We start from the raw sequence: 21,337 nt of genomic DNA on the forward strand, positions 1-21,337 counted from the left end.
AAACTAGCCTTCCCTCTAGAAATTGTGAAATCCTCTCTGGCAGCCTGTTGGGCTCTAGGATTATGCAATCCTGCCTGCCAACACTCCCAGCAGGATTTGCGTAAAATTCACCAGCAAGGCTGCTCAACCCAGAATATGCGCAAATCTGGGCAGCATTCAGCTACTCTACCCAAAAATTGTGCAAATCTCCTGGGCATCCAGCCCAGCTCCCAGCCAAAAATGTGCATTTTTCTCCAGCATTCAAGCAGTGTCTTGCACGTGCAGTTGAGTTGACCAGTTCCCTCCGGGACTGAGAAAAATAGACTTGCGTGCATGGGTTTTTTCTCCCAAGGCAACATGCAAAGGCATCCCTTGTTTCAGGGATCTATGTTTAACAGTTGGAGGTTACATGCAAGGAGCGATTCTGAAACCTCCCACCAAGTGTCGCTTCCCCTAGATTCGTGGCATGTGCATCACAACCTTGATGTTATCAAAACTCATCAACCAGATGCTGCAAAGCTCATTCCTCACATCAACCTTGCAATTATGAAATCTCACATCACATCTAGGAGAAGTCAACACATTCAACTCAACTGTTTTAGGGTAAGCCCGGTTCCCATGCCTTGTGCTGCATTTCTATCACTTTTTTGTGTTTTCACTTGAGGGTATTGTTTTTTTTATTTCTTTGAGCGCTTGTTGTCGTTTACATATATTCTAGCTTGTCCTAGCCATGTTTCAGTTTTCATTGCTATCTCACTGTTGTCGCATGCATGAAACTATTTTGCACGAATATTCGCCCAACAGGAAAACTGCCTCACCCACATGCATGTTGATTTGTTTGCTAAATCTTTCATTCATGTTTTGCATGCACTGTTAATCAATTTTTCTATCACTTAGTGTTGCCATGTATTCACCGACATACTTGCTTTCAGTTGCCCATTGGCCAGTCGGGCCAACCTTGGCCCAGGTTTTGCCTTCACCAAGGCTGGATTGCACAATCTAGGAAAGGAAGGCTCACCTTCCTCTCAATATTCATGCATTCCTTCCCAAAACTAGCCTCCAAGACTATTTCGCACATTTCTGGAGGAAAATGGCTGCTTGGCCCAAGAAATTACGCAAATATGTCCCTAGGCCAGCAGTCCTTCCCAGCTGGAATTATGCATTATGCAATTCCTGTAGTTAGCAACCAGACTGGACCATACATTGCATAATTCCAATAGTCAATCAATCTCCCAATAGCCCAGACTGTGCCTTGTGCAATCTTGGCAATTGGTCTCCCACCCTCCCAGCCGAAATTACGCAACCTTCATGATCATGAACCCAGGTATGTTGTAAGTCAATTCTCATGTTCATTTTGGTTTTCGACTAATAGATTGCTTGCCACGAGTGTTTCCATGTCTCGAGGTATCCCATGTTTTGATCTGCCTCTCAATAGTATAGGTACAATGGTTTCTAGGAGAGCAGAGACAAAGACACCATTCAGAGCACACTTGGGGATGCAATCGATCAAGTGTCCATGGACTTGCCTACCCACAAAGACATCAAGTTGTTCATAGACAAGGACATCAAGATATGATAGCAGCAACATCACAACGAGAAACATCATGAAGAGAAGCTGAAGACAGGACACCAAATGCAACGAATGCAAGAGGAGGGTTGTTGACAACATGAAGACAGAACAAAATTGAAAGCTCAAGCAGGTCCATTGATGATGAAAGCAACTTTGGAGACTCTGGCTATGAAGTGATGGCATGACATGAATATCATGTGAAGGCAGAAGATGAAACAAAGAAGGAGTTGCATGTGCTGAAGCAGCAACTTAGGAATAACATGAAGTTGCATAGACAAAGGAATGAGTTGCAGTAGGAATAGGAACAACAGTGAGCATAACATGCACTCAGGGAGGAAAATACACCCATACAAGTTAAGGATCCATCCTAGTAGCTAATAGAGAGAAGACATGGTGAGCAGTGTTGTTGATCGCATGCAAGGGATTTAGTAGCACGCGTATCGTTGAGCGCATGCATGCAATCCAACCCATTCAACACACTCAACAAGCGAATAAAAGAAGCAAGTCCAACTGGGGCTGAACATGCACTTCGACAAGTTGATGTGCATGACCACCACCACACACTTGAAGATCAACACAGACACTATGCATCAGTGTGTTTCCATTCCAACCGTACCCAAGAAGAGCATGCGCATGTTAGCAAATGAGTTGTATGAATGGGTCAAACCAATGCGCCAGTTGCAACGGAGGCAAGAGTTCGCTTCAACAAGATGTCACCATGAGGTTCATGCACACCATCACAGACGACCAAGCTTGGCATCAGCTCACCAGCTTCACCATCACAAGCATGTCAAGAGTTGGTCTCACCACAACGGACCGAGTGTCAGTGATGTCTTGCAAGGCTTGCTCAAGCCATGTTGTCCAAAATGAGTACATGTGCATTGTAATGTTGAGTCATGTCAAGTGTAAGTCGAGTGTCAATAGTTGTATGTAACAGTCATAGAGTAGGTGAAGAGTCATGAGGGTAGTTTAACTGTCAGAGAGGGGAACATCAAGGGTCACCCCACTCTTTTCTATAAATATTCCCTCATAACTCATTGTATAGGCTTTTGGTCAGCCAAGCTTATGATAAGATTATATTGGATAAAGCTTGGACATTATTGTAATGCGCCTTGGCTTCTCCACTGCACGGAGCTAGTTCATCTCTTTGGAGGAGCAGGCGGATGTGGCTGTAACTTCCCACTGTTGGAACTAGTAGGTTTACATGGTGTATTGTATGATTGTGACTTAGAATTCTTTATATAATAAGAGCCAACACATTTTCATTCATATGTTGTTATTGTAGTTGGACTGTTTTGGTTTCCTTAATGATATATGTTGTTTAACTTACATACTTGTGTATGAACTGATTTGTATGCAATTATATGAATCTTGTTGTTAATGTGTTTCATATGTTGTTAATGTTGTCACCGTCCGGGTCGACTGCTCTGCCGGTCATTAGACAGACCTTTCACATGAACCTTGATGTAATAATTATTGCACTCATCTCAGACTAATCCATCAGTGTTGTACGTGTTATCTTACCTTGTATGATGTCACTATTGCATCCGCGTGGACTGCTCCACCGGAAGATGTGCATGTCCTTTTATGTTATGTGTTCCTAGCCAAGTTGGGACTGATCCCTTCAACCTGGAACTCATCTTCACCTTCTTCTCCCTTCGAAGTGTTAGAACCTCACATACACCTTCCTTGACTCACTGCATCAGTCACGCCCTTGCTACTGACAGAGTTATCTTACTTGCCTCTGTGTGACATCGCAGTCAAGGCATTACCTTATGACCCATTGCTGGGACACCTACACCAAACGATTTGAGGTCTAATTGGGCTTCTTACCGGGGAGATCCCCTTAACATTTTGGCAGGTCCAACACCATCAACAAGATAATATAATACAATAGTTGTAGATTATATTCATGCTTTTGTAGGACCAAAAGATCCTCAGTGGGGAGGAATGATCCAAGTGGCATCAGAGACACTCAAAAGTCAAAGAGGACTAAACAAATCTCAAAAATCAAAGTCATTGTATTGAAGTGAAACTAGGACCAAATTGTAGTGTTCCTCGTCCTAATTCCAATAGTGCAGACAACACTCAAATCTGAGTTCGTATGACCAACTTATTGCATTTTGAAGTTTGACAAGAAACACAAAAAGGAGGGGCCCACAATTTGCCACATGGGATCCAGTGAGTAGGTGAGACCCACAAATTACATGATAGTGGACTAGTGGCCTATCAGCCATTGGGACTTGACATTCAATCATTGGCTCCATCTCCCTACAAAAAGACAAAATAATAATAATAATAATAATATAATGACCTAAAAAAATAAATGAGAAAACAAAAAGTTATTATAAGCATAACGATTATTAAATTAAATAATATGGCTACAAAAATAATCATACATAAAGCCATAGGATTTGGGATATATATAGATATATCAACGATTATGTAATTATATAATTGGTTATAACATTAACCATATGAAACAAATTTCATATAAAACAAAACATTAAATAAAGATAAAAGACAAAACCATTTTTTTGTTTAACCAACGAAACCATGTTTTCCATATTACAAAAATAGTTATGTTTTGCATTATTAAGCCACATATGGGGGTGGTTATGTATATAACCAAAAATCAAATTAACTAGAAGTTTATTATAACACGACTTTGGTGGGTATGCATACAAGTTGTTTTAATTAAAAAAAAGGGAATAAGTTGATAGGTTTTGAACCTAAAATCACCTAAAGATGTCATTTTTAACTTGGCATGGTGTCGTTCAGTCAATAACCCATGCATTGGTTGGTCTACCTAATCAAAAATATAAAAACCCGTACAATGTAGCAAACTAGAGGTGCTGAGCGGGAGCTGAGAGGAGCCAAGTAGAACAACAAGCACGGAACTAAGACCATAGGTGTCAAGCCCATGAGTCACGTTTGCAATGGGCGACGAGTTGGATGGGCGTGCTCCGAGTTAAATGCGACGAGCCTGGGGTGCGACGAGTTAATGGTGTGATGAGTTGGTGAGTAGGCAAGTTGGTTGTGACGATGGGATGAGTTGGTGAAGTGCAACGAGCCAATGAAGGCCAAAAAAACAAAATTCGTTTGTGTGTGCGAACTTGGCGAAGGCGAACTTATATCATGTGTGTGGACCTGGCGGGGCAGCGACATGGGCGAGTTGATGTTGAGTTGGGATGTGGATGGCTGAATGGGTAGGTTGGACTAGGTAGGCCGACCCATGAAGTATTCGTGCGGAGGCATATAAGAAGGTGAACACATGAATGGAGAAAGCAACAAGTTCAAAAGTTGAATCACCAAGAGTGAGTTTTGTGTTTGGGTGAACGAGCAAGAAGGTGAGCAAATGAGTTGAGGGGAGGTGCAAACCGTTCTTAGTCATAGCACCAAGCCGAGGAGAAGGACGCATGAAGGCTCGGGTGGACAAACCATAGGTCGGGCAGCCGCACCGCTGTGGGTGGGCAAACAACAGGTCCATGTACAAGTGCATTCAGGCTGGAAGCCGAGCCACACCGCAGTGAGCAGGCGAACCGCAGGTTGGTGTGCGGGCCCGTTCAGGTGGGCGGGCGAGCTCGGTGACAGGTCTGTGTTTCGGTCGGTCGGTGGGTGATACTCCCAGGATGAGCTAGGCAAGGGACCTACGAAGGGCGCCACTACACGACGGTTGAACGGTGAGTTGGTCCAGAGGGTGGCACGTGGTGGGCGCCTCTACCCGATGAGCTGGGCAACCCGACTGGGCAAGGATGGGCGCTCCGAACGGTGGTTTGGGTGGAATGAACAGTGCAAGCCAAGTTTCAAAGTTGTGACAGAGATTGTAGAGAGGAAACTTGGGGTTTCCTTACAAAGACTATAACTTGTATATTTTATGTAAAATTGTTATTATCATATGGGTAGACTCATATTCAGGGAGTTGCCCCTCCATTTAATTATCCGTTGTGCATATGTGTAAATGGTAATAATGATGAAGATGACTAATTGAATGTTCTCCATTGTGTATAGGAACATTATACTTAGGAAAGTGAACAATAAACTAAGTATGAAATGTTAAGTGTAGTCCACACTTGTGAGTATTGTTGAAAAGAAAATGGGTGGTGGTGACGCACCCCCCTTTGTGCGGTTGGAAGACTACCGCTAGGGTAGGAGCATGACAGTTGGTATCATAGGCCTTGATTTTCTGCAAGGCTTCGTTGGAGATTTAAAGACAATTTGATCCCACTATCACTTCGTGGCAGTTGGTATCTAAGCTACTGAATACCAGATTGAAGCGATACACTTCGTGACATGTTTAGCAGGGGTGAAGCTTTGTGCTTGGGCCAAGTTGAACAACAAGACATGGCAGGTTTGGAAGAATGCCAAGGGAGGCTCTTGCTGAACTTATACAGGTTGAAGCAGATGAAAGAAGAGAACCCATGGATTCGAGATGAACTTGAAGTCATGGAAAGGAATGTTGAAGATGAACTTCTTTGACTTGGTTGGGAAATGGAGTAGGATGTAGCTCCAGATTGCGATGATGAAGAAGAGGAAGTCATGATGTCTGAGGATGTTGCAGATATGACAACAATGGAGGAGGAACTTGAGATTGATCAAGTTGGATGAAGATCCTGTAGTTTGTAGACATTGGTGGATGAGGACACTCACATGGAGGGGCCTCATGTTGAAGTAAGTACTCCTATTTTTACTTGTGTTTCATTGGAGCTTTTGGAGGATGTGCCATATGCAAGGAAGGGAAAATTCAGTTTGTCGATGCAGTGGAATATCTTACCATGGATGTCTATGATGAGACCTTGTATGGAGAAGTAAGGACCATTGACTGTTGCAGAGCTTGTTGGGGTTGTTTGCGACCTTATGGCAGAAGGTGCAAATGCTCGTGACAAGGGAGGAACATGATGATCATTGCGGAGGGATGGGTCATGATTTAGCCATATGGAGAAATTGGCTAAGTGCCCTTCGTGAATCATGGACATATTGGAGAGAGGGCACACACTTGGTTTTTGATGATACTTGGGTGGACTTCTCATGGCCGAGACCAAGAGGAAGTCTTGGTGGAACCTTTAGTGGTGGAGCTATGGTGGAAGGGACTCATATGACTTGATGATGTATATGGTTTGGGTAGCTATGGGCACTAGACCTGAGTGAGACTTGGATGAAGATGACCGATGTTGTGATGGGTCTACTTAGTTGGATAACATGGGAAACTTGAGTCATGGACATCGAGATGGAGAGATGGAGCATGGAAATCTTATGTAGGGACATTATGCAAGAGCACCTGTAGAGGTGTCACTTATGGGCATCCAATGAGGAGTTCCAAGGCAGGGATGTTGTGCAGATGGATTTGTTGATGTGACATGGAGATATTTTACTTATGAACCGATGGGGATGTTGTGCACTTATGTACAACAAGCCCATGGACTTGGTGGAGTTATGAGAAGACTATAGAGCATTTCTACTACATGGAGAGCTGAGGCATCTTGCAGAGACCTTTGGGGCCGAGACATGTATGCTTGCTAGGATGTTGGTTGGAGATGACTCATGGAGCTCATGATGATATGAGGTTGTAACTTTTAGGGACTTCATATTATAGTGGACTTGCAGGATTTGATGCATTGAGGATCTGAGGTTAGTGACTTTGATGCAGTATGGGGTGCATACTCTTAAGTACATTTATGGGGTGTACTTGGGAGAGTGACTTGATGTGGAGGATTGATATGAGACACTTTGGAGTGATGGAGTTGCAGCGATGATGATGCCTTGGTGGCAACACTTGGGCATGGGTTGAGCCAAGACTTAACCACTTTTGATACATGAGAGATGATCGATCTATGATCATGGGCAACAAATGGATGATGAGACAGGTGTATAATTGTTTCCTTGGTAGACTTGAGGATGGAACATTACAGATATGATGGAGGTTGCTTCATGGACCTAGATGTGGCACATTGAGATTTGGTTTGAGGGGAGGATCTCTTCACTTTGAGGAGATGGATCTTACATATATGGATGATGATGTTGGGATATATGCAGCTGATTTGCAGCACATTGGAACCAACATCATGGACAACATGTTGCAGATGAGATGGGGATTACTTCATGGACCTGGGCATGGCTTACTTAGATGGAGATGGATTCTTGTTCGAGTTGATGTTGTGGTAGGATGCTGAGAGAAATGACTGATGGTGGCATGAGGATGTGCATTCTCATGGTTTGAGCGTGACAGTTGGATTAGCTACCCGACTAGTTTAGATCATGGGGCTCGAGAACTGTATTGAGATGTGTTAGCATTGTGTTGGAGTATCATGGCAGCGGTTCACACGATGACCATACATTATGGGGTTGACATGATATGTTGCAGTGAGCATGTAGTTTGAGTTGGAGGACAATCCTTCCACAGTGGGGTAGCATGTGGGGATTGCTACAGAGGGGTTGATGATCATGGATTGAGGAGACCTTCCGATTCATGGAGACATGAGCCTTTATGGTTTGTGCGATGACAGAGCAGAGGTGGGCAGTATGAACATTTTGGATGTTGGAGCTAGCGACACTTTGCGATGTCGTATGACGGTGTTGTCGAGGATGACAACCATTTAGAGTGGGGGAGTATGTCAAGCCCACGAGTCGCAGTTGCAATGTGTGACAAGTTGGGTGGGCGCACTCCCGGTTAAACGCGACGAGTCGGGCATGCGACGAGTTGATGGTGTGAAAGTTGACTGTGCAGCGAGTCGACAATGCGACAAGTCGGTGAGTGGGCGAGTTAGTTGTGACGAAATGTTGTGATGATGGGACGAGTTAGTAAAGTGCGACGAGCCAATGAAGGTCAAAAAATTGAAATTCGGCTAAGTGTGCAAACTTGGCGAAGGCGAACTTATATTTTGTGTGTGGACTCGACAGGGCAGCGACATGGGTGAGCCGACGTTGAGTTGAGGTGCGGATGGTTGAATGGGTACGTCGCCCTGGGCAGGCCGACCATGAAGTATTCGTGTGGAGGCATGTAAGAAGGCAAACACATGAATGGAGAAAGCAACAATTTCAAAAGTTCAATCATCAAGAGCGAGTTCTGTGTTGGGTGAATGAGTAAGAAGGTGAGCGAATGAGTTGAGGCGAGGTGTAGATGGTTCTTAGCCACAACACCAAGCCAAGGAGCAGGATGCACGAAAGCTCGGGCAGACAGACCGCAGGTCGAGTGGCCGCACAACAGTGGGCGGGCTAACCACAGGTCGGTGTGTGGACGCGTTCAAGCAGGAAGGCGAGCCGCACCATAGTGGGTGAGCGAACCATAAGTTGGTGTGCGGGTGCATTCAGGCGGGAAGGTAAGCTTAGTGATAGGTCTGTGTTTCGGTCAGTCAGTGGGCTGTGTGCCCACAACGTGCTGGATGGGCGACCCACGAAGGGCATCGCTGCACGACAACTGAACGATGAGTTGGGCTGCGATCCTTGTGAAGGCACATGAGGTAAGAACTAAGTGTTGGAGAGTTGGGTGAGTTGCGGGTGGGCGTCAAGTAGGCTGACACGTCATAGGAACAAGCTGAATGACACTTTGCTAAATGAGCTGCAACAAACAGAAGAACCGATGGACATGGTGAGTTGGTGCGGAGGGTGGCCCAAGGGTGGGCGCCTCTACTCGACGAGCTGGGCAACCCGACCCGGCAAAGGTGGGCATTCTGGGTTCGGGTGGACCGAACGGTGCAAGCGAAGTTACACAGTTGTGACAGAGATTGTAGAGAGGAAACTTGGGGTTTCTGTACAAAGACTGTAACTTGTATATTTTATGTAAAATTGTTATTATCATACGGGCAAACTCATATTCAAGGAGTTTCCCCTCCCATTAATTATGCGTTGTGCATATGTTTAAATGGTAATAATGATGAAGATGACTAATTGAATGTTTTCCGTTGTGTATAGGAACGTAATACTTAGGAAAGTGAACAATAAACTAAGTATGGAATGTTAGGCGTAGTCCACACTTGTGAGTATTGCTGAAAAGAAAATGGGTGGTGGTGCCGCACCCCCATTCATGCGGTTGAAAGACAACCGCCAGAGTAGGGGCATGATAATAGGGGTCCGCCTTGGGTACATTTTCTAAGGTGAGAATATTTTAGGGGATTCCCTAAAGGATGATTTTTGACAGTGTCAAATTCATGCCAAGTTGACACTCAAAAGAACTAGAATTTCATAGGGAACATGATGGTGTGGTATCTTTCCTCATATGAGTTGCAGAATTTCAGGCAGTCAAGAGTGAGGCATCTTTGCAAAATCTAAAAGATTCCCTTGGAGCCTTATTTGTGACTTAAGTAGAATGATGTCGAATTTATAGTCATTTTTCACATAATTTCGCAAGAAGTGCAATAATGTGCTCAGAATCTCCATCTTAGCAGTGAATTCTTCACCCATCTCCTAGAAGGAATCTTTGGGGAATCTTTGTGATTCCCGGGGTTCCAAATTTTGACGATGTCATAAAGAGGCCAAGTTTATAGTCGTTTGACACGATTTCATGCCACAAATTCAACGATGCAGTCCATTTCATCAACAGATCTTCGCATTTTTAGGCCATCCCCGAAAGTGAAGGTATATGATGCAGTGATGCCATGCTATCTCTTTTCATTTGCTGAGATGATGATTTAGTTGTTGAGATCCTTGTTACCATTGTGTTGAAGGACACTTATATGCCACTTTATGTGAGAATTTATCATATTGTCATGTTGAAGGAGGGCCCATATGAGTGAGAGTTCCTATATGAGAACGTCTCATGGAGAGACATGCCACTCTAGCTGAGGGAATTTATCTTTGTAGTGACAAATAATGTACCATGTACACATCATCATCTTGCAACATTTAATAAAGTGGCCTCCCCTCTCTTGACATCGGGCTCGAAGACGTAACCCACACTGGGTGAAATCCATTATCAATGTGTCTGTGTCTTTTGATTTGGTGGTTGTCATTATGTTTCCTCTTCTTTAAAGCATGCCCATGTGGTTTTTGATACTTTTTCATATCTAATTATTCTAACATCATAGAATTAAATTATCTTGGTTAATTCTGGTAGCTGAAGAGATCTGAAACACTAGTGGGATTGAAAATAGGAGAACTGGCTTAGGGCTTATGCATATAGCAATTGAGATCTCTCCTTGTGTTTGGTAAAAAACCAAAGTAAGGACACATCAAGCCCATTGTAGGAATATGTTGAAAATTAGGTCATTGTGTGGAAAAAATAGAATGTCAACTAATGGTCAAAGAAAAAATATCAAGATGACACAAAGGTTGATTTTGCCTGTGACATGCATAACCTATTCATCATCAGATACTTTTGGAAGAAATACCACCTCTTAAATGTGAACATGACAACTCATTATAAATCATGAACCATCAGACCAAATTTTAGGGTTCTTTTTCTACCTTATATTAGCTTAAAAACACCACCACGTGTCAACACATTTATATTGCTAGACATATATGTAGTTGTCTCGAAAATGCACTTTTTCGTTGATTTTACATTATTGATATGAGTTTTGGTTGTAATGTTGTTAGACGATTTTTTTCATGTGCAAATATTTCATGATGCAATAAGTCGTCTCTCTTGCTAAAAATGTATGGTTGGGCGATAAAATCTAAGTTATTATTTTGTTACACCATAAAATGAACGTTCTAAAGTAGTCCCTTCAACCATAAAACTCTCATTGATGGTTGCATAACGAGGATTCCCAAAATTGACATAATACACTAGGAGAGTTGGGTTGGCACTAGTTGGCCAAGGGAAGCTATTATATGAATAAGGATGTTGAACCTTTCTTTCTATCTTTTTCTAATTGGGTGTCAGTTGCAATATCACACAAGCAACATGAATAATTTTAGAAATTCCTTTAAAAAATGAGTATCAGACATCATAACTGATTATAATATAACTGGAGAGACATGATTTGAAATGGAACTAAATAATATCTCGTAAGAACAATAAGCAAAGGAAAATGAGGAAAAATATTTATACAAAATATGATGCATAGACATGACAAGCTGAAACAAACATATTTTACTAACTTTATCAGAGAAAATAACAATATTGGTCCCCATTAGTAGTCACCAACAACCTTCTGGTTAACATAATCAAATAAATTCAATGGAATTAAATAATAAATACGAAGAAAAGATGTAGCCATGGACTGCAATGAAAAATAGGGGCGTATTGTCACCATATGGCATAACAACAATAAAGAATTTAGTATTAGATTTATAAAAATAACATTTTTGAGGCCAAGGTCACATGCAACCTCTTTTGTTTAATCTACTAATTCTTGGGTTACTCCTTTCCTATGTATGAAGAAACACTACTACATAATAAGTTGCCTTAAGGCATTAGTTTGAGACGAACTAACAATTACGTCTCAACTTGTCCCTTTTCTACATCTTATTTATTTTAATTAATATTTGTTTACTTTTCTCATATCTATGGCAACATTTTTTCATATGATAAAAATAACGAGTGACAGTAGTGTCTGGATTGATTTTGGAGACTAAATCTATAAACTTGATGGAGAGCAGCATGGATATTTCTACAAGAAACAAGGACTATTGTCCCTCATCTTGTCTATAGGATATGCTCTCGGTATATTTGGTTTTCCTATGATAAAAATAGAAAGGGAGAGTTGTGCCTTGGATTGATTCGCCAAACCAAATCTATAGACTAGACGGAGTGTGCCATGGAGATTGCCACAAGCGATAGGGGACTGTTGTCCCTCAATTTGACACGATTACTAGGACTACAGTATCTTCTCTTGACATCCTTGGTGTGCATAGTTTGAAACGAAATCTCACGCATACAACCCAAAATTTGACGATCAGGTCTCGTGCACTCCTCCCTTCTCTAATTTCTCACTTCAAACACGTTAAGAACTTAAATCACTTTGAGTGCATGGATCAATTGCAGGGCCAAGATCTCCATTTGGCTTTTGAATCTTATTAAGAATCTAGTTAATTTAATATTAAGGAACCCTGACCAACCACATAAATTCATTTCAAATATAGGGTTTTTAGGGTTTGTGAAAAATTGTACTCTAATGGATGATGTTTCCTTGACTTTCATACCCAATTTGTAGGATTAGGGTATTAAGGCCTTGACTAGCATTTGTAAAGGACTTAACACTATCAATCTCATGAATTGTAGGAATTTGTCTGATAATGCATTGGAAAGCCATAAAAACAGTGACAATATCTAAGAATTGGGTTTAAAGGGTTGTTTTGGATTCAATCCATTTGTTTTGATAAAAATAGGTGAGAATTATCCAATGCTTCTCAGGTTCTCACACAAGCTTCAACCATCTGTTGACATTACCCTGACCATCCAGTCTCTGGCCACTCACTACTACAATTTGCAGGAACTCTGGTTTAAGACTTTCATACAAAAAACATGACCTCATATTATTTAATATTAAATGACTCAAAAGACCACCTACCACATCACTAAATATAAATATTACGAGGTGGGAAGTGGTTCATATTTGAAACCTACACTTTCAATTTCTTCAAACCCTCAAGAGTCTGACAAAATGAAACCCTGGATCATTTATTTATGCTCTTCCCTGCAAAATTTTATATATTCAAAACCCCCATCATTCACCTAAAAAATGTGATTTGTCACTAGTATCTGTATAAATAGTCAATATACTAACATGATTACCCAATTGAGAGGGGCAGTCAGATGCTCTGCCCTTTGGGCATCCTATTGTGTAGGTTATTTAAAACGACTTGTTTTCTAAGGAAGCTTTAGATAATAAATTTGGTTTTGTGGATAGGTGTTATAGTTCCTTAGATATCTTTAACCGTTGGGGTTTGAATGGTATAGTTCTTATATAACCCTAAGGGTTTTGATGAGTTTTGTACTCAAAGCCTTGAAAATTCCATAAATAACCCAAGAATTTACATTAGATTCTTACACTAACTAAATATATGCCAAGGGATATGAAATGATTTGTTATAATGTTCACAATATGGTTTCTCAGGTTTCATTTATGAAAAATCTGAATGTTAAGGTCGACATATCTTGAATAGTAATTTCATACTAAGGCAAACATTTTGTTTATGGCACATATTTGCTACTAATTTCTTCTTGTATACATGATCTCAAACTTTCTAAATAACCAATTGGTGCATTAACCTATGAAGTGACCAACTTAGAGTTTAAACAAATTTTCATTTTTGGCATTGTTACATCATTATTTTATGATTTTTTTAACCACTGGTCATTCTAGAGCATTAATTGGAAAATGATGGAAAGAAAACCTTTGGAACATATTTAAAATGTTAGGTATCTCACTAATCATCATTGGCACACTTTGTTTCAACATATAATCACATGTTTAACAACCCACTAAAGTTGTTGAGACATATTTTTGCTAACTTGGTTCCTTATGCTTAATTTCCATTGAATGTAACCTTGTCTATTGGCTTTTGTCTGAAGTTGAGATATATTTTTTTAATTAAGGACTAATCTCTACAGGTGTATCTTCTTTTAAGTTTTGAATATTTCAAGCAAGTGCAAACACACATGGTACTGTTCCTTAAATTTATATTAAACTTTGAATTTGCTCTGAAAATGATCATTTAAAAAATAATCTCACTATTATATACAACAACAACACCATAAAATCTTTGTTGTGTTTTCCACTGTTGTATTTAAAGCATAAATCAATCTTAATGACTTCCATGACATCAATAACATCACACAATTCCTCACCTTATATGGTTGGTGATTTCATATTCTTCTCATCTTCTAATAAAGAAAGAATATTTTAGAATAACTAAGGATTTGAACTAATATATACACTAATTTCACATATTTGTTTCACTTACATCATTGTATTCACTTCAAATTCCAAATATATTTCGTATTGATGTAATAAAATCATTTTGTGTTGTCAATAAAAAATTCACTATAAAGGATTAAAGGGAGAGCCCAAGGCATCATGGCCAAACTACCTACCACATGGCAAGGAAAAAGGGGCACAAAAGGCCTTTTCTTGAAATATTGAATATAGAGTGTTTATAATGATTCTTGTAACTGAATCTTGGGGTTGTTTAACATTCTAAGAATGGAAACAAGTGAATGAATCCCATGAGGTAGACAAGAGGTTACCAAAAATGATTCTTGGGGCCATTGTCCTTCCATTTTACATGGCATTGGGTAAATAGGGTGCAAAAGTGAAATAAGGCATTCAATTATTTATCCACAAGACACGGGGCTCATGAGGAAGATAAAAATTCTACCACTACTCGTTTTTACACCCAAAATTGTGGAAAAGGCTGCATTGGAGGAGTTATTGAAGCAAAGAAAAGCTAATTGAAGATTGGTAATCCTAAATGCTAATCTTTGTGTATTGAATTGTTCTATCATAGTAAGTTATTTATTCTTGTTGTGTTCAACCCATTTTCCTTGCTTGTAATGTTTTTGTAATTATTGTAGGAGCCATATCCTAGGGTCTGCTAATAGCTCTATTTCTGAAGAATTTAAATGCAATAAGAGGCAATAGTTTACACTTACAAGACTTTTAAACAAATAAAATTTACCATTTACATTCTAATCCTTATAACTTATGGTGAATATTTCATTCTAATAAAATTTACATGGGTAATCTATGGAAGAATACATGTACGGTCGCTCAGGGATATGCCTTTGTCCTGCTGCTCCTGTTGAATGCACATCTTGACGAACCCAACTGGATTTACCTCCCAACCAACTAGGAAATAATCCCTAGCCTAGGAAACCTCCATAGGTTACCTAGCCCTCCGAGCCCAAGTCCAACCAGATGTAGTGTGTGTGTCCAATATGAATGATCCAAACGAAGATGAACAATATTTCCCTCATCTCAACAACTCAAGAAACCTCCACAGGTTCCTAAGGTCTCCAAAATCACAACAAATCCTAAAATCACAACCAACGCCACCATCATAAGCAAGACCCCACCTCCCATTTTCTTCCTTCCCCCTTCCCTTTTTATACCCTCCCTCTATTCTCCGTCTCAACCACCTCTCATTAATGCCATTAACTTCTCATCCATCCTGACAGTTGACTTCTCTTCTCCCAAGTAAATCTGGGAGTACATTTGGAATTGTGACATGAATATAAAATTGGGAAATTAATGGGAGAGGACCATGTCTCCTCCCAAGTAAATCTAAGAGTACATTTGGGAATGTGAGATGAATATATATATATATATATTGATAATGAGTTGGAGAGGACCATGTCTTCTCCCAAGTAAATATGAGGGTACATTGGGAGATGTTAGATGTAATTAAATGGAGAGGACCATGTCTTCTCCCTAGTAAATGTGAGGGTACATTGGGGAATGTGAGATGAATACATATATTGTTTGAAATAATGGAAGGAGACCATATCCTACCTAAGATTCAATTTGAGAAGGTAAGTTGGGAATTTGAATAATAGAAATCATGAATTTTATATTGGACCAATATTTCTCAATATTTTCAGATAATGTAAACATTAATCAAATTTGCAGGATAAGATTTAAGTGGGGCATTACATACACCCCTCCTTCAAAGAACTTTGTCTCAAAGTTTAGAATGAAAAGGTACAAGGAGTTTGAAAGCATAGCAAACTAGAGAGAGTTATAGCAGTAAAATTTGATAAGTCAAACAATGACATTACTTCCCATCAAGAGTCTTCAACTAATATATATCCTCCTATCCATCCTGATCTACTTCCGTTCCCACCCTATCCATCCTCTACTGATTTATTAGTGGCAACGGCCATACTAACCACTGATAAAACCGACATGGTGGAAGTGTCGAATGCATCGACCTAACTTCCCCAGCAGGCAACTGGCAATTGTCATCACACGTCTAGGGGAGCGTGTCCACCACTGCCCTCCCACGATTCCAGGTTTCGGAGGATACACGGTGGAAAATGCCTCCACCCCTCCTTCAAAACTAGGGTCAACACCCTAATACGGACCACACTACAGAGTTGGTTGGACTTGTCATCGAATAATCCAGTCAGGTCGTCTTGCCACCTGTCATTTGCATTTTACTTGTGTCATAAGAGTGCATATCAAGTAGATATCAAATGTAATAGAACAATGTACCTTTCCTCACTGGTCATCTCGACCATCCTCAATGGAATAGTAGATCTTGGTTATCATACGGTTCTTTCCAATCTGTAGTTTAGTTCTCATCCATGCATATATATAACCAAAAAATAGATATAGATACATGATCTTAGACATCATGTTTATTAAGCCTAGTGTCCACGTGTCAATTTTTGTTGTTCATACTGGAAATAAATCAGACATTAGATAAGTCATAAGTTCACTAAGTCATTGATTAGATAAATCATATCTATATAAGCCTATACGATGCAACAATAACTCTGAAGAGTCATGCAATAGATAAATTGTAACCAAGTCATACATTTGGTCATACATCCAACATTTCCATCATCAATACCAAATTCATCAATTGATTTTTACCTGTCCAACCAAATGTATATAATGTTCATAAATAACAACATGGAACTACAAAATAGAACCTTACCATAGGTGGCTATCTACGTTAAAATGGGCATGATAAATGCTTTGTGCCTATACTTTTGATGACGTTGATTGCCATATTGCTTAGAAAATTTAGTTGGACCTTCTTTATCTCCTAGCTAGTTGTGTCACATGAACTTCTAGTTTCTTTTTCATCCTCAAGGATATCATAAGTAGAAACAAAAGGAAAAACGATTGCCTTTATAGAGCACTTATCTCACATTTTAAGTGAGAGACATACTTCTCAGCACATCAATTATAATTCCACTGGATACCTACATGCTCTAAAATCACAAATATATGGGAGGAAGAGTTTGGCTATATTGAGATAGATAAAGGTTGAAAAACCAGAAGCACAAAAAGTCGAAGTCAGTCCGTGACAACAATCTTCAACTCTAAGAATTTACCATCCTTTATGAGCTTAGGACCTCATTCTTCACTAGCACATTCATAAATTTGTTTAGGTACTAAAGCCAAAATTGACACCATCGCTTTTGAGGGAAAACAAATTGCTCAACGCAGTTGCCTCCTTTGGTTGATGCTCAAACAGAAATTGTCATTGAAACAGAAAACAAAGATCGTATCGTGCCAGGTAACAACTTTGCCTTGAAGGGGGAAAAGCACATTGTAGAGAAATAAAGTAACTAATCCTCTCCTTCCAATATTCTCTGAAACCTTTCAATGATCTTACTTAGCTTCCTCTCCTTGCAACAGAGGTGATCAAGCAATTCCACGTACCTTCAGAAGGAGCAAAACCCCTATCTGCTAAGCCATAAAGAGTCTTAGTGGCATCTGGTATCTTGCCTGCTTTAGTGAAACCAACAAGCAATGCATTAGAAGTCTCAAAATGGGGAATGAAACCTCTCTTCAGCATCTGATCAAGGATAGCAAAGCCTTCTTAAATTCCCCTTCCTTGCAAAGAAAATTGAGCAAAAACCTATAGCTCACCCTATTTGGAACACACCCATAGTGCGACATCTCATCTAGGACCCCAAAAACTTCCTCGAATTTGCACTCCCTACACAAACCACCAATTAATATATTGTAAGTAATAATATCTGGCACACACCTTGCAGCCTTCATCTCCACAATCCTCCAGAATCATTCTCTACACCTCCTCAGTCCTACCCTATTTACAAAATCAATTGATCAGGGTTGTATAAGTCACTGCATCAGGTCGACAACCGGTTGTGAACATCTCACCCAAGAGCTTAGAGGCCTCATGTGCCCTCCCTTCCTTGCACAGGCCATTCATAATATAACTAAAATTGACATTGTTGGGTTTACACCTGTTCTCCTTCATCACATCAAAGATCTTCATCGCCCCATTCACATTCCCAGCATCACAAAATCCATTAATTAAAACATTATATGCTAGTGCATCAGGAACAATTCCCTTGGTCCGCATTCTTTCAAAAACCCCAATGGCCTCCTTCAGTTTTCCCACACGACATAGCCCATCCATCAATGTTGAATAACTAATAACATTTGGGAGCACACTGAACCCTATCCATTTCCTCCAAAATCTCAAAGCCCTTTTTGAAATTTCCAGCCTGGAAATGAAACTTAATGAAAATATTAGAAATGTAGGCATTGGGAACTAACCTCGAATTCCTTAGATCCGCAACCACTTCCTCTACCAAACCCAGGCGCCCGGCTTATGGCTTACAATTGAAAAACCTCATCTTGTAAAAGATTTCCTTTGATTTCTCGGGCATGCAGGCTCTGCAGTAGAGCTTCATGAGATTTGTGAAGAGACTCTCATGGCATCTGCAGCCCAGTATAGACATATGTTTCAAAATCCCTTTGATGGCTTGGAATTTCTTGGCTCGGCCAAGCTTGTTGATGAGGACATTGTAGGTCGTAAAGTTGTGATAACACCCTTGCTGTTTTGCGGCATTGTTGAAGATTTCCAACAATTTTTGAAGATCTAGTTCTTCAGTTATTAGACAGACTACATCGCTATGTGAAAGATATTTGATCGGTTTGGGCCCTTTAGGGGTCGTTTTCACGCCCTTTTCTGGTCTGCTAGGGTCTGAAAGTTGGAATTTAAAGAGGGTTTCGTGCTTGGCTACTTGTTGAGTAGGTTAGGCAAGTCCATGCTAAGGTTTTTGAATATGGACTAGAGTTGATCTTGTTGTGGGAAATGCGCTTGTCACAGTATATGCTAAATGTGAGCATATCAAGGATACAAAAATGGTATTTGAGAAGATGAATGCGCTAGATTCCATTAGGTTTATGGGCCATAACCCACATTAGAATCAAAAGATTTTATGGAAATTAGAGAAGATCTCACTCACGCCTTTCTACAAACAGCTGATGTGCAGCCAAAGACAAAATTCAAAATTTAAGTGAGAATAACCCAAAGGCCTAGAGCTTATGTCTTGTACTGATTTATTGTGATTAACATACACTAAATAGCATTTCCCATCTTTAAATGAAAACCAACACCCAAGATATCATGAGTAGAAGCGAAAGTTAAGCAAAATAAAAAAAATCATGCGCACATTTTGTCAAACAGTTCATGAGCAACTTTGGATAAAGCTCATTTTTTTTTTTTTAGATTAGACATCAAAGAATTTGTGCATATATGGTGTGCTGATGACTTCTAGATATTGAAATGACACTTTCTAGTTGACCATCATGAATCCAAACCAAAACGCAAGATAGGTAATTGATGGTTGTTATGCTGATGCAAAAGTTTCATATATGCAATAAACAGTTTACATGCAAACTGTTCCTTCAAGAACTTATGCTCCAACACCCTTGTCAAGGTCAAGTTGATTGAGAAGGGAACATCTTAGTAAGGGTTTCCAAACGTATATCATGCCTAAATCCCCTTCATACATACTTTGGCACTCAAAATAAATTTATGTGACCAGGCACATGGCAAAAGTATGGTCTTATTAGTGCCAACTAGTGCCCCAATTTATGTTACCATGTAAAGGGTTGTGCACTGGGCACAATGGGGTAGCAAACTCAAGATGCGTTTACCAAGTTAGGCTCAATTCTTCTACCCCTTAAAAACAAGCTAGAAGAATGGAAATGGTTGAGAAAAAAGGATACCAGTGCCTTATTTAAGATGAAGATGAATCGATCTAGATTTTACTGAGGGAAATCACTCTAGGGGCCAAAGAAATGGTGAATCTGTTGAGGTATCCAAATAGAGTACAATTCTTCCCTTGATTATTGAGCACACCCAAAATCTTATCCACATTCCCTTGCCACAGTGGGAAGGAAAATAAGTTATAAAACTATTAAGAAACCTTTCAAATGTGATTTTTCATGGTAACTCAGAGAAAATGCAGCTAAGGAATTGCTTCTCTAAGAGTCCTCCTTTTTTTTTTTACATAATATAACAATTTTGCCAAAATAAGAGAACTCCATAACCCATACTAACGAAGTTTCATATTTGATAGTGAACACGTAGTAAAAATCTCATTCTCAAGGGTGCACTTCAAAAGAAACCAGCCACCAGCGCTTTCAGAAAAATGAACCACGACACACAATCCTTCAGCCCCCTTTAAAATAATAGGGCAAGACTAATAAAAAGGCACAATTTCATCCCCAAACAATCCATTTCTAATAGCTACACTCATGGAAAATGAGCCCAATTTCTTTCTAGACGCTCAGCCCACTAAAATATGTGCACTCTCAAAACCAGCATTCAAAACCAAGCCAAGACAAAGTAACAGGTTTCAAGGTCCAGAGTTTGAACCAAATCTCTGATACCATGTATAAAAGCCCTATCCTAGGGTCTTCTAATAGCTCTATTTCTGAAGAATTTAAATGTAATAAGAGGCAATAGTTTACTGACTTACAAGACTTTTAAACAAATAAAATTTACCATTTACATTCTAATCCTTATAACTTATGGTGAATATTTCATTCTAATAAAATTTACATGAGTAATCTATGGAAGAATACCTATACGGGTCGCTAGTGGGGATGCCTTTGTCCTACTGAATGCTCCTCTTGACAGACCCAACTGGATTTACCTTCCATCCAACTAGGAAATAATCCATAGCGCTGAAAACCTCCACAAGTTCCCTAGCCCTCCGAGCCCAAGTCCAACCAAATGTAGTGTGTGTGTCCAAGATGAATAATCCAGACCAATATGAACAATATTTCCCTCCTCTCAACAACCCAAGAAACCTCCATAGGTTCCTAAGGTCTCCAAAATCTCAACAATCCTAAAATCACAACCAACCCCACCATCATAAGCAAGACCCCACCTCCCCTTTTCTCC

The 21,337-nt window shown here is 40.0% G+C and overlaps 1 pseudogene; it reads right to left on the reverse strand.

The window, feature by feature from the left end:
• LOC149138426 (uncharacterized) overlaps positions 1-21,113 on the reverse strand; it is a 32,345-nt pseudogene extending 11,232 nt beyond the window's left edge.
• Positions 21,114-21,337: the final 224 nt, after the last annotated feature.

The sequence above is a fragment of the Pinus tabuliformis genome, chromosome X (genome assembly GCF_031772625.1).
Source record: "Pinus tabuliformis cultivar Carrire ecotype Pingquan chromosome X, CPIR1, whole genome shotgun sequence".
Classification (NCBI taxonomy): Eukaryota; Viridiplantae; Streptophyta; class Pinopsida; order Pinales; family Pinaceae; genus Pinus; species Pinus tabuliformis.